The 12941-nt window shown below is 30.3% G+C and overlaps 1 protein-coding gene across 2 annotated transcripts in view; it reads left to right on the forward strand.

Moving 5' to 3' along the window:
* Nucleotides 1–741: 741 nt before the first annotated feature.
* Nucleotides 742–12941, forward strand: part of LOC106681111 (pepsin-2B) — a 61641-nt gene continuing 49441 nt past the window's right edge. The window contains exon 1 of one of the 2 annotated variants that reach the window (XM_067052358.1): nucleotides 742–780. The gene's annotated coding sequence lies outside the window, so the exon portion shown is untranslated. Of the gene's footprint in view, nucleotides 781–9347; nucleotides 9459–12941 lie in introns of those variants that run through there. The other variant, XM_014421271.2, reaches the window with a different exon arrangement.

Raw genomic sequence — 12941 nt, forward strand, 5'->3', positions numbered from 1 at the left:
CTATTACCTATTGCCCACAACTGTGTGGCAGATGGTAATATCTATCAATAAAATTTTTCAAATATCCAATATTTTATACGAACAACTATAAATTAACATTTTGTGAGTTTATTTTGTGAAATATCATGAAAACTACTACTCCTACTAAGATAAACATAATTAACTATTTTGTAGTACATTTAACTTGCTTTAATTTAAGCGCTGGCAGATATCAGTACGTCCAATGGTTTCTGAAATAAAGTTTTTCATAAATCAAATTTATTGTCCGAACAACTATAAATCAATTTATTTTAGCAAATATCATGAAAACTACTATTCCTACGAAGGTAACAGTAAAAAAATTACCTGAAATATAGCAACATGTAATAGATCAAAATGGGTCACATATAATTGATTAACAATATTTACAAGAATCTGTAGTTTTTATTTAAATCTCCTGTAAAAAACACAACAAACTCATTTACAACCCGATGCATCTCTTATAAAACATTGACTGTGGAAGAAACATGAACTCGTCACCTTTATATTTGTATAGACTAAAGATATTCTCACAGGTAAATATGAACAGACACGCATGGAAGTGATCCGTGTATTGTGGGATGTTGGGCCATTTTTCAAATATCTTTGTAAGTTACTGGATTTTCCCGAATATTGATGAGGATTCATTGTTAATTATACGTCATTGTTAGTTATTTCTATAGGGGGAGTTTGACTAACTGTTTCTATTAACAGACGGTTCAGCTCATTTGTCATAGCTAGTCGTGTTCCTGTGGTTGCTAGGTGAGGTCTAAGAGCTATATTAAATACAATATATGATTTTTATTAATCAATAAATAAAAATTGTTTCAAATGAATAAACAGTTTTATTCATTTGAAACAATTTTTATAATTCAGTTGTGTTTTTTAAATCATTCATAAGCTATTGAATGATTTTAACAAGAAATTTAATTAAATTAGTGACTAATCAATTTATTGATTTTCTTATTTTAATTCACATTAAATGTCAGCTGAGATAAATTTATCTTTATTTATATTTATTTTTCTCACGCAATTAGCTGCAATAATATTGCAAGTGGTGACATATTTGTTTATTATTGATTTTTTTTTTATTTATTTATTGATATTTACAACTGTATAAAAAATACAACAAGTAAATTTGATCATAATGACATAATGATATGATACAGGATGTAGAGAAACTACCCAGTAGTAGAACTCTTAAAACAGTTTACAATATAAGGTCACGAGGCCATCTTCTTTTCAGGCGCCTCGGAGGATTACCAGGAATGGAAGAGGAAGCAAGGTTAGAAACTAGTGGGTTTAGGGAGTTAGGGAGTTCATTCATCCGGGTTCGGGCTAGATCGGTTACATAAGGAACATTTAGGTCTTTATGGATGGTTTTATTAGTTACAAAATAAGGAGCATTGAGGATTTTACGAAGGATTTTGGATTGTAAAGATTGGATTCGAGAGGAATTCAAAGGTTTAGTGGAGCCCCAAAGCTCAACTCCGTATGTCCAGATGGGTCTTATTATTGTCATGTTGATCAGTCTTTTGTAATGAGTTGGAAGTTTAGACCGTTTGTCTAGTAAGTGCTGTAATAGTCGGAATTTGCGTGGAGTTTCCTGTCTTTTCAGTCTTGTGTGAGGATTCCAGGTTAGTCGTTTGTCAAGGTGTAGTCCAAGATAACGAATCTGTTCTACAGGGGTAAGAGCCACATTATTAAAGTATACTGTAGGGCAGTCGGCAGGTTTACGACGAAGAGTAAATGTGATTTGATGCGATTTGTTGGGATTTATTTTTATCCTCCAATTTCGACACTATTCTTCGAGGATTGTGATATGGAACTGGAGAGTTTGGGATGCAATCAAAGGGTTATTACTAACTGTGAGCACACATGTGTCATCAGCATACGTGGTAAGGATAGTGTTAGGAGTTGTTGGGATATCAGCTGTATAGACGGTGTAGAGGATGGGACCGAGAATACTACCTTGAGGAACTCCAGCGGATTGAAAATAGAGGGATGAATAGGAACCATTGTGGTTCACTTGGAATAATCTATTAGTAAGAAAGGAACGGATGATGAGAAGGTGGTAGGAGTTTGTAAAGCAGTCCCGGGTGCCAGACTCGATCAAAATTATTGAATTGAATTGAAAAACTGACAAATGGTAATTACGATTTTCATGGTCGATATTCATCATGGGATGACCTGTGACTTAATTGCCAAGTCTAAAAAAAAATGGTCAAAGATCTCAAAGAAAAACCACGTATTAATTTTTTTTTTTATGGTTCAAGACATTACTTTTTTTGAGCTACCGTAATATAAATATTTACTGATCCAGTTGGGAATCGAACCCTCTCAACCTATAGCGAATGCTCTGGGAGGACCCTAACCCACTCAGCTATCAGGTCATCGTCCAATGCCTCCTATTTGTACTAATGATGGTACAATTTAGACGATATTCTTCTTCTTATTAATTTTTTTACAAAATTTTTTTATCATTTAAGTTGCAATATGTATAATTTTATTTTTAGTCTGCGGATATAAAGTTTATTTCCTTTAGAACTTTTTTATAATTTTCTCGGAAGTGGCTTTTACGAATTTGAGCCAAAGACTTAAACTAGCTGTATCAATGTAAAATTTAATGTTCTTTAATATAAGGTAGATCTTATCCCCATTAAAATAATCTGACCGGGCTTAGGTATCGAAGTTTCAAAATTACGTCTTGTAAAGAACCATTAAATAATTTTATTTATTAATCAAATATTAAGTCTCAATATTCTTTATTAAATAGTCCAACGTTTCGGCCAATTCGGCCATCCTCAACAACATTATTATTAATAATGTACCTGCAGAGATCAATGCAGAGATTTTAAGTAAATTAAATTTATGGAAAATATGGGAAAAAGTTTTGTTACTATTTACAAATTAATAATTTTAATATGAATTTAATAATTGGAATAAATAAAAATTGAGACCAAAATTCAATTCGAATTGAAATAATAATAAACCTGACCTGAGTGTGTGGAAGGTTATAAATATTTTGTTTATCTAATAGTGGATAGTGTAGTTTTAATCTAAAATTAAAGTTTTAAAAATTAATGAAGTCCTAAAAAATAGGTAACGAGACATAAGCTTAGGTAAGCTTATTAATAATTAATTTGATTTTCTATTAATCAATTGTTCATAGGATGATTTTGACTTGAATGATGATGGATGACTTGGGCAAAATAGTCTGTAAAACATTTTTTAAAATTTTTATGTGAGTTGTGAATTTATATTTAAGGTATGGTATATTAATAATAGTGTTGTTTTTAAAATTGTTACAAATGAATACATAGTATGCAGTTAAATGTTTAGGTTGTCCTTGAGGATGGCCGAATTGGCTTTTTTCAAATTTTTTGAAGATTATCTTTCAAAACTGTTTTGAATCAGTTCTACTTTATTTCTTGAATTTATCTGAAAGTTTTTACAAAACAGGAATAAAATCATTTAGCGTAGAATACGAAAATTAAATGTTTAGTTTAAAATAAAGAGTGAGGACAAAATACACGCATTTTTTTATTAGTTTTAAATTTTATTTTCCTCTCCAAATTTGTAGTTTTTTTATTTCAAATTTTATACACAAATATTTTGTCCTTAATCGACCTTGTGGAGATGTATGTATAGATTCGTTTGTACTTAGAAATTAAATTATTGCACAAGTACCCACTCAAAGATTGAGATTTATTATGTAACCTTCAATTTAATTCTAAAAGCATGGTTTTTTTTTTTCAAGATTTTTGAAGATTATTTTGCAAAACTGTTTTGAATCAATTCTATTTTATTTCTTGAATTTATCTGAAAGTTTTTAACAAAACAGGAATAAAATCATTTAGTTTAGAAAACGAAAATTAAATGTTTAGTTTAAAATAAGGAGTAAGGACAAATATTTTCTTTCCTAAATTTATATTTTATATAGGAATATGGTCTATAAATGATAGAAATATCAATTTAAAAAAAATAATCTAAATGGTTTAGATTTAGTTCAAAAACGTTCGAGTCCTTTTTGGAAAAATTATACGTATTAAAATATATACGGTATATCTTGGAAAGTTGTACTGTCTCATTTTCATATCTTTCCGGAACTTTTTTTTCTTTTACCACTAACTGGTGATTTGTGACATAGACTAGGTAATTAAAATTATCCTAGTGTTAGTCTCTATTTTACCTGGTGTAGGAGGTCCGAGTTTTCATTCCGTGTGACCGTCACGAAATAAAATTCAGCCCGGATTCAAACCGCCATCGTTGCAGGTATTATGTTGCTAAGATAACGCCTCAAGTACTATGGTATCCATCTTTTATGGCACGTGAACAGTGATTGTAGACCTGCTATCTGAATTTATATTAGAAGCATTCATGATCTTTATTTTAACATGTTAAATAGAGAAATATTTCCTTCTTTCACCATGTTAAAACGATACAACATGGTTGAGAATCTGTTACTAGGTCTGTTAAATGGAGAATGACGTCACGCAACAGACCAGCTGGGTCCCCTCATCATTTTCTTTGTTGTCGTGTTAGGTTACTTGCTCGTAGTTTGTGTTAGTATTGTTTTGGATGTTTTTATAACTAATAAAGCAATGGATGGCAATAATAATAATAGTGTAATGCAGTTGTAAATTAGCTCATCTTGATTCTCTTCCTCACAAGTTAGAAGATCAACAAGGCACTCAGTGACCAAACCTTCACACAACTTCCACTTTTCGCTCAATTTAGGCATGTTGTAATAAATTACTTTAATCAAAACTTAGAAGTAAATAATAACAAGAAGTTTTGAAGGAAAGGTTATAAAACAAGTTGCTCAGAATATCGCTAGGAGCTCTTATGCATTTAGCATTTAACATACTTACTTTAATTTACTTTACAATTACTTTATATTACTTTAAATAGGGCTGCTTACAATCCTATACTTATAACATTTAACATGGTAAAACATTTTGCATTTAACATTACATCATGAGGAGTTCCAAGATTGCAAGTGGGCCTCCTGCCTCCTGGTCCTTTTTGCCAACCATTGTGGGTTACCAGAGTTTCTGCCGCGTATTAACCAAGGTGGGTGTGTCAAGATTAATTTTTTGGCCCCGCCAAAAAATAAATATTAACTGCCCCAGGTGTAAATCGAACCCACAACGTTCCGAACCGGGCGCTTTGGGACCTACGCTCCATTAGACTCCTATTATATTGATTTGTTTTTTCCTTACGACAGTTTTGTAAGAGTATTTTAGATTTCATATTTAAAAAGAAGAATATCGTTATCTCACAACAATAACACATTTTATGGACTGAATCAGAACATCTAATATTTTTTATTAATTTTTTTAAAAATAAAATTACGCTCGTATATTTCCAAGTTTGTTGGTAAATTACAAAAATAAATCATCTAAACAATATTTGTTTTATTTTATTTATTTTTCCTGTTTTTCATTAATTCAATCAATAAGAAACAGAATATTAAAATTAAAAATATTTAAGAACGTTATATTTATTGTAAATCAATTATTATAATAAAAATTTGCTTGCAAATTTTCAGTTTTGTCCTTTACTGATATCTTAGAGATTCTAGGATTTATTTTTATAATAAACCAATTATATCTTTATAAATATTTTTCCTTCTTTATTTTATTTTAGTTTTTCCTGTTGTCTATTGATTCAATCAATATGAAAAAAATGTTAAAAAAAATTATACTATTGTAAATAAGTTATTAAAGATGGAATAATATTATTTAGGGTTGAGGAAGAGTAATGAAAATGTAGAAAAAGAAAAAGATATGTTTTATAATTATGTATATAATATTTACTGACTATGCCTATGTAATATAATAATAATAATGAGCAATGGTCGAACTAGTCTTAGTATGCAACCCAATGCAGTTGGGCGCCACTTCTTTTTGAATATCGTGTTTCTCTCCATTTAATAATTTCTGATTTATTCCATACACTACTATTGATCAAGTGGGAATTTCGATCATTTAAGTTGGGAATTTTGAAACGTAGTCGGGGAAATCCAAACGTCATCTGGCAAAACCTCTGGAGTACGGTTACTTAAACTTGAATCTGAACCGGTTTCCGTAGGGAAAGTATCTGATCTTGATAATAATGTATTGAAAGGGGTAATAGTTTACAATCGCGCCTCCAAAAAAAGGCGGGAACAATTATTTCTTGACATGACTTTTTTTTTTATGAACCACTTGCTGGTCATTTCTGTCGTACGGAGGGGGGGGGGGAGTTATCTAAACGTGAATAACCTATTTAGCCATGGTGGGGGATCAAGTTTTCCATTTTGTAGGGCCGTACGAAATGAAATGGAAAAAGTCCACCTTCAGGGCCAGGTTTAAGGTTGAAGATGACTAGAATGGCCGAAACGTTTGACTAGTGAGAAATAAAGTGTTGAGACAGAATTGGATACTAAATTTTGATTTATTTAATAAATAATTACCTTGTCTCAAAAAATTTTGAAATAATATAATTAAAATAACTATTACTGTTAATAGTTCGTAGTTTGTATACTTGTATTTATGAACTAATACTATTAGCTTTAGACCGGATTCGAACCAGCGCCGCCTCCAGTTCTCAGGCTGCTAAGACCTGTGTCTCGACCACCTGTGCTACGGCCCTTCTTGATCTACCTGTACGTCAATAAGTATATAGGTTATTTTATAATATTAACCGCCTTTTAAAACGGGATTTTCCCCCCTTCTCTCTTACTTCTTTCTCGCTTTAGTTAGTTTAGGTTATAACACACGATATTGGTGGCTCCAAGGACCCGGGTTCGAATCCGGCTGTAATAGTTACTCATTTATTCTGTTATTGTAGCCAAAATTTAAGGTATGTGGGTTTAGTAGGGTAAAGTGGGTACCCTGGGTTTGGTAAGATCTTTTTTTTTCGGAATTAGATTTATTTATTGATAGATATTACAATCTGCCACACATTTGTGGGCAATAGGTAATAGTGATGAATGATCTCATACATAATAAAATAAAAAATAAAATAAAAACAAAAAAAAATTAAAAAAAAATAATAATAAAAAAAAACCTCTTAAAATAATACAAACAAAAGAATTGACAAGATGAACATAATCAAACTATCTGTATGAAAAATAAAATAATATATACAATATTTACACAATCGACCTGAGGATCCCTGAGCCCACTCTATCCCCCACGTGTGAGGGGTAGAGCAGAGCTCAAGAGATCCCAGCGCATTCCTCTCGCCGCATCACTGGTAATGAGCCAGTGGAGGCTTAGCAAGTGCGCTAAAGCAAAAAAACACTCAACTTGAGTGGAGAATCTGTCCATTGCCAGAACTCCAATGGTAAGATCTAGCAGTAGATTATGATTCTGACCAAATCACCTCCTTGCATAACCTTTGTTTTATTAACACTAATTCATTACAAAACACTGTGCCTCTGACTCTTCATTGGCTGTTCTTACAGATTTATTTATTGAGCTCGTTACGTTCTATATTTCTCTAGATAGAGTTTTTTTTAAACTATTAATCAAAAATACATGTTGATGTATTTCATAGAAATATTTAATCCTAATAATATTAACATTATAAAACTGTTTTATGGTACATTGAAGTAGCTTCAATTTGAGTCTTTAGTTTAATAAGAGTAAACCTTTACAAAGTACTGCGCCCCTAATCATGGGTTGTAGCTCTACAGATTTATATTTTAAATATAAAGTATAAATATATACAAACATGTATATATATTATATATAAAGTATGTGTATATATTATGCCTTTTTATAAATAGTCATATAAATCAGCCCAACTCCCCTTATCTCTCAACGCGATAACCATTTGATCTAAGTTCAAATGAGGTCGTTTGATTTCTATTACTATTTATAAAGTTAATATCAGTCATGGAAAAAGAGCTGTTTCTTTATGTATAATCTTTTCAGTTTCTTGAGACTGATTTTTATTATTTAAATAAAGTAATTTATATTTAGGTTGTCTTAAAACACTTACTATTTCTTTAGAAGTCCGACGTTTCAGCCAATTCAGCCATCATCTAGGACAATCTAATAAAAAACTGCTTTTATTGTACATTAAATTTTAACAAAATATTATTACTAATAAATTATCATGCCTTAAATATAAATTTGCACCTCACATCCAATAATTAAAAAACTTTATTTAGGCTACTCTGCCCAGGTCATTAATTTCGGTCAAACTCGCCCTATGAAGCAATAAAACAATAGGGGATTATTAATTTATTAATAAGCTTTCCTTAGCAAGTTTAAATTTTAAAACTTTAATTACAGATTAACATAACATTATTATCACTTTCTTATCACACAATATTTTTAACCTTCCTTACAATTAGGTCAGACATATAATTGATTTATTTAAAAGTATATTTTGGACTAAATTCTTATTTCTTTTATTACTAAAATTCATATCAAAGTTCTTTTTTTAATTAAAAAATTTTTATTTATTGATAGATATTACAATCTGCCACACGGTTGTAGGTAATAGGTAATAGTGATGAATGATCACATTCATACCAAAATAAATTAAAATAAGAATGAAAAATAAAAAAAAAACACTCTCTTAAAATATATAAAAAAAGAAAATGAACATAATCATTTATAATTAGAACATAATTATCATATGTACTATTTGCTCTTTTTGCCTAAAATACTTTATATTTTATTTCTTTTAATCTTTTTTTTAAAAATAATACCTTTTATTTATTGATAGATATTACAATCTGCCACACAGTTGTGGGCAATAGGCAATAGTGATGAATGATCTCATACATACTAAAATAAAATAAAATAAATAAATGAATAAAAAAAAAAACTCTCTTAAAATATATACAAAAAGAAAATGAACATAATCAAACTATGTGCATGAAAAAAAAAAATAAAATAAAATAATCTCTAGTCATATTTACACTCTTATATAGAATATTTACACAATCGACCTGAGGGTCCCTGAACCCACTCTATCCCCCACGTGTGAGGGGCAGAGCAGAGCTCATAAGATCCCAGCGCATCCCTCTCGCCGCATATCAAAGTTAATTGTGAATAGTTGCATAAAATAATAAACATTTTTCTCAAATTAATTTTACTTAAAGTAAATACTCTGCATAGCTGTTTCTTTTTTGTTTTCTTCCTTATTTTGTTTTCAAACAGTGTTCCTTATGAATAAATATACAGGTGATTTGAGTTGAATGATCTACGTACTCTATGAGCTTGTAGGTGAAAAAAAACACAAAATTATGAAAGTATTAAGTTTAAATATTTTACAATTTTATCATTTGCGATAAAGTGTGATGGATTAGGAATGAAACAGTATCACTGAAAGGTCTGCAATATCAGTCGCTATCTCTGACCTTGCTTGTAAACATGAAATGCTATTCAGTCGATCTGGAAATCTTATACTGACTCATTGACTCGATAAGCAAGGTAATTCTATTTAACTTGTGCATGCTTTATGTTTGTTCGGTGATCATTCGTCACCTCAATTTACAAAACAGTTATATTACATTGCGAAATTTATTATGAATTGAATTACGGCACTTTTTTTATGCAACACTGCGTAAATAAGAAACGGTGATGGACAAAGATAACTAATGGCTGGCTGTTTTCTAACGAATATTTTTAATTAGAAGATCGTGATACATAAAAGAAAGATGGTCCGAGTGCAGTAAAAAAAACCTCAATAGTAATTAACGTTTCTCCCCACTTTGTTGGGCGTCATCTGGGCTAAAAAATATGCAAAAAAGTAAAATTATGTAACAAAGTAAGAGAATATATAATATAAAATAAAAGTTTACTAAGGTGTGGCCAAATATGATTTAAAATATACGAAAATTTATATAAAAATGAACAACGTAATAGGAAATTGTTAGATTAAAAAAAAAAGATACTAAATAAAATATAAGTAACCACAACATATAACAATGCCAATGTTTCTAAAATTATTTATTATTATATAAGATATATATAAATATTATATATTGTATTTTTAAAACGTATCATGTACCATATCATTTTAAGGTTTAACAATTAATTAGTTAATTATGATACATTTCATTTATTATATGTTAAATAGTATAAAACTTACAGATTACTATGTTTGATATATTTATTTATATACCTCTGTTATAGCCTAGATAACAATAGAGGGGATTGGTTTAATAAGTAAAATTACAAACGGAAAGTGAGTAAAAAGTGAATTAAAAAAAAAAAAAATTAACTAAAGTATCAGTAACTACAACAAAAAAAATAATAATAGGATTAATACATATTTTAGTTAGTAATTAAAAGACATACTATATAAAACTGTCAATAAATTATAGATAATCGAGATATTTTGTAATTAAAGAAATATTGAAAGAAAACAAATTACAAAAGAACTGAAAACTTCTTCATTCATCAAAACAAAATTGAAACATTTCAAAAAATATACGAGGAGAAGATGGTTGGGGGGTGCGGTCAAAATGAAACAGAAATAAGTTGAAGTAACTTATTTAATTGTGCCAACGTTTCGGCCAGAATTTCTAGCCATCATCAAGAGTGTTAGCTTGAAATGAAACTGCCAAGTCAATTCTCCTCGTATAAGTCATCCTCGATCAACTATCACTCATGATTATTTCATAAAACAGTTACTAAGGAATCATGAAAAAAAAAATTGAAATAAATACAAAAATAAGATAATGAGACTATCAGGGGAATACGGAAATTCATAAAAAATATGAAAAAATTTTTTTATGGACTGGTTTCGAAAAACTCAGTAAATGTATGGATTACTGTCTCACGTCATCAAATGTGATGATATATTACAAGATCAATGATTGACCGTATGGATTATATAAAAGGAAGCTGGTCTGGGTGCGGTAAAAATAACTCAAACAGTAATTAACTATTTATTTTAAGCTAACGTTTCGTCCCAATCTGGAGGGCTTCATCCGGGCTAAAAAAGATACAAACGAGTAAAATAATGTATAAATGTAAGGGAATAAATAACATGAAATGAAAGTAAACTAAAGTGTGGCTAAATATGATTTAAAATATGTGGACATTTATGTAAGAATGAACAACGTAAATTTCTATATAAATTTACGTATATTTTAAATCATATTTATCCTATATTTGGGGCTCCACTAAACCATCTAATTCCTCCCGAATCCAATCCTTATAGTCCAAAATCCTTCGTAAAATCCTTAATGCTCCTTACTTAGTCACAAATCAAGTCATCCATCAGGACCTCAATGTTCCATATGTTGCCGATTTGGCCAGAACCAGATACCGTTCCTTCCATGATAAATTTCTCAACCACCCAAATCCACTTGTATCTAACCTGGCTTCTCTCCTTCATTACCTAATAATCCTCCTAGGCGTCTGAAAAGAAGATGGCCTCGAGATCTTCTTCTCTAGAAATATTATTGGAGTTCTATCAGTGAGTAGATTCTCCACATGTTTGTATCATGTCATAATATCACTTACAGCAAATTTACTTGATGTGTAATTCACTGTATGTTCATGTCATTGTATTCAATGTAAATTCATTTGATGTTAAAGAAACGTAATTATTTCACAATAAGTAGTAGGTATACCAATATTAAATAATATTGAATACTTTAATAATAATGAAGGTCTATATACATCTGTCCAGTGATTCTCGGGTGCAGTCAAATAGTAATATTTTGGACTATTTTTATTTGAGCCAATGTTTCGTCCCACGTTGCAGGCCTAAAAAAGATACAAACACTTAACATTACAAGAGTATACAATGAAACGTATTATTGTATACCCTTGTAATTTTCCATTTACTTTTTTACTTATGTTAAGTGTTTGTATCTTTTTTAGCCCTGACGAAGCCCTGCAACGTGGGGCGAAACGTTGGCTCAAATAAAAATAGTACAAAATATAACTATTTGAGTTCAATTTGACCGCACCTGGAACATATTCCTTTTATTAATACTAACGGTCAATGAGCAATCTTCCAGCAAATTAATTTCAAGTTGTTTGGACAAAATTTTATATGCAAAATTTATGTATGTAAATAACATAAAACTACTACCCTGTAGTAAAGTAGTAAAGTACTTTCATACATTAAACTAGCTAAACTCAAATCACTGTATGAATTACCAGCAGACCTCTATTCAATTTTGCTAGGTAACAAGCAGACTGTAAATGTTTTGAATTTCTAAATCACTCAAAATTTTACCGCAGGTTCCCATTTTTCAATAATTATACATTTCAATTTGGAAATTGAGACAATAATGACCCCGAAGTGCTTGTTGCCTTAAAATAATAATAAAAACTGGCTTTAATTTTAGTGCTAATAGACATGTGTACGTCCCATGATTTCTGAGATATAGATATCGCATAATAAATTCACTAACTACAGATTTTTATGTTAATTTTACTACTAGGTCATACACAAACCATCCGTTTTAGGCAGGCTACTAATTTTTGGTGGGAACCCGCAGATCTGAATTATTGAGACATGAAAATAGGAAATCGGTTGAGGCCTTCGCTCAATCGTCACATACATACTAACGGACAACTATAGTAAATACATTTATTTATTTATTTGTGCCTATAAATTTATTATACTCCCAAGAAGATAACTATCTTTATTGGAAGAAGATAGTTGACCGTATGAAGTAGATTGGAGGAAGATAGTCTGGGTGGCGGTCAATAAAGGTATCAAAATAGTTAAAGAAAACTATTTATTATTAACCAGGTGTATCTCAAGGTAGTATACTTGGTCCCATCCTCTACACCGTCTATACAGCTGACATTCCAACCAATCCTAACACTATCCTCACCACGTATGCCGATGACACATGTATGCTCGCTGTTAATAATAACCCATTAATTGTATCCCGAAATCTCCAATCCCGTATTACAGCCCTCGAAGAATGGTGTCGTAATTGG

Source organism: Halyomorpha halys, unplaced genomic scaffold, assembly GCF_000696795.3.
Source record: "Halyomorpha halys isolate HHAL.00 unplaced genomic scaffold, Hhal_1.1 Scaffold309.1, whole genome shotgun sequence".
Lineage (NCBI taxonomy): Eukaryota > Metazoa > Arthropoda > Insecta > Hemiptera > Pentatomidae > Halyomorpha > Halyomorpha halys.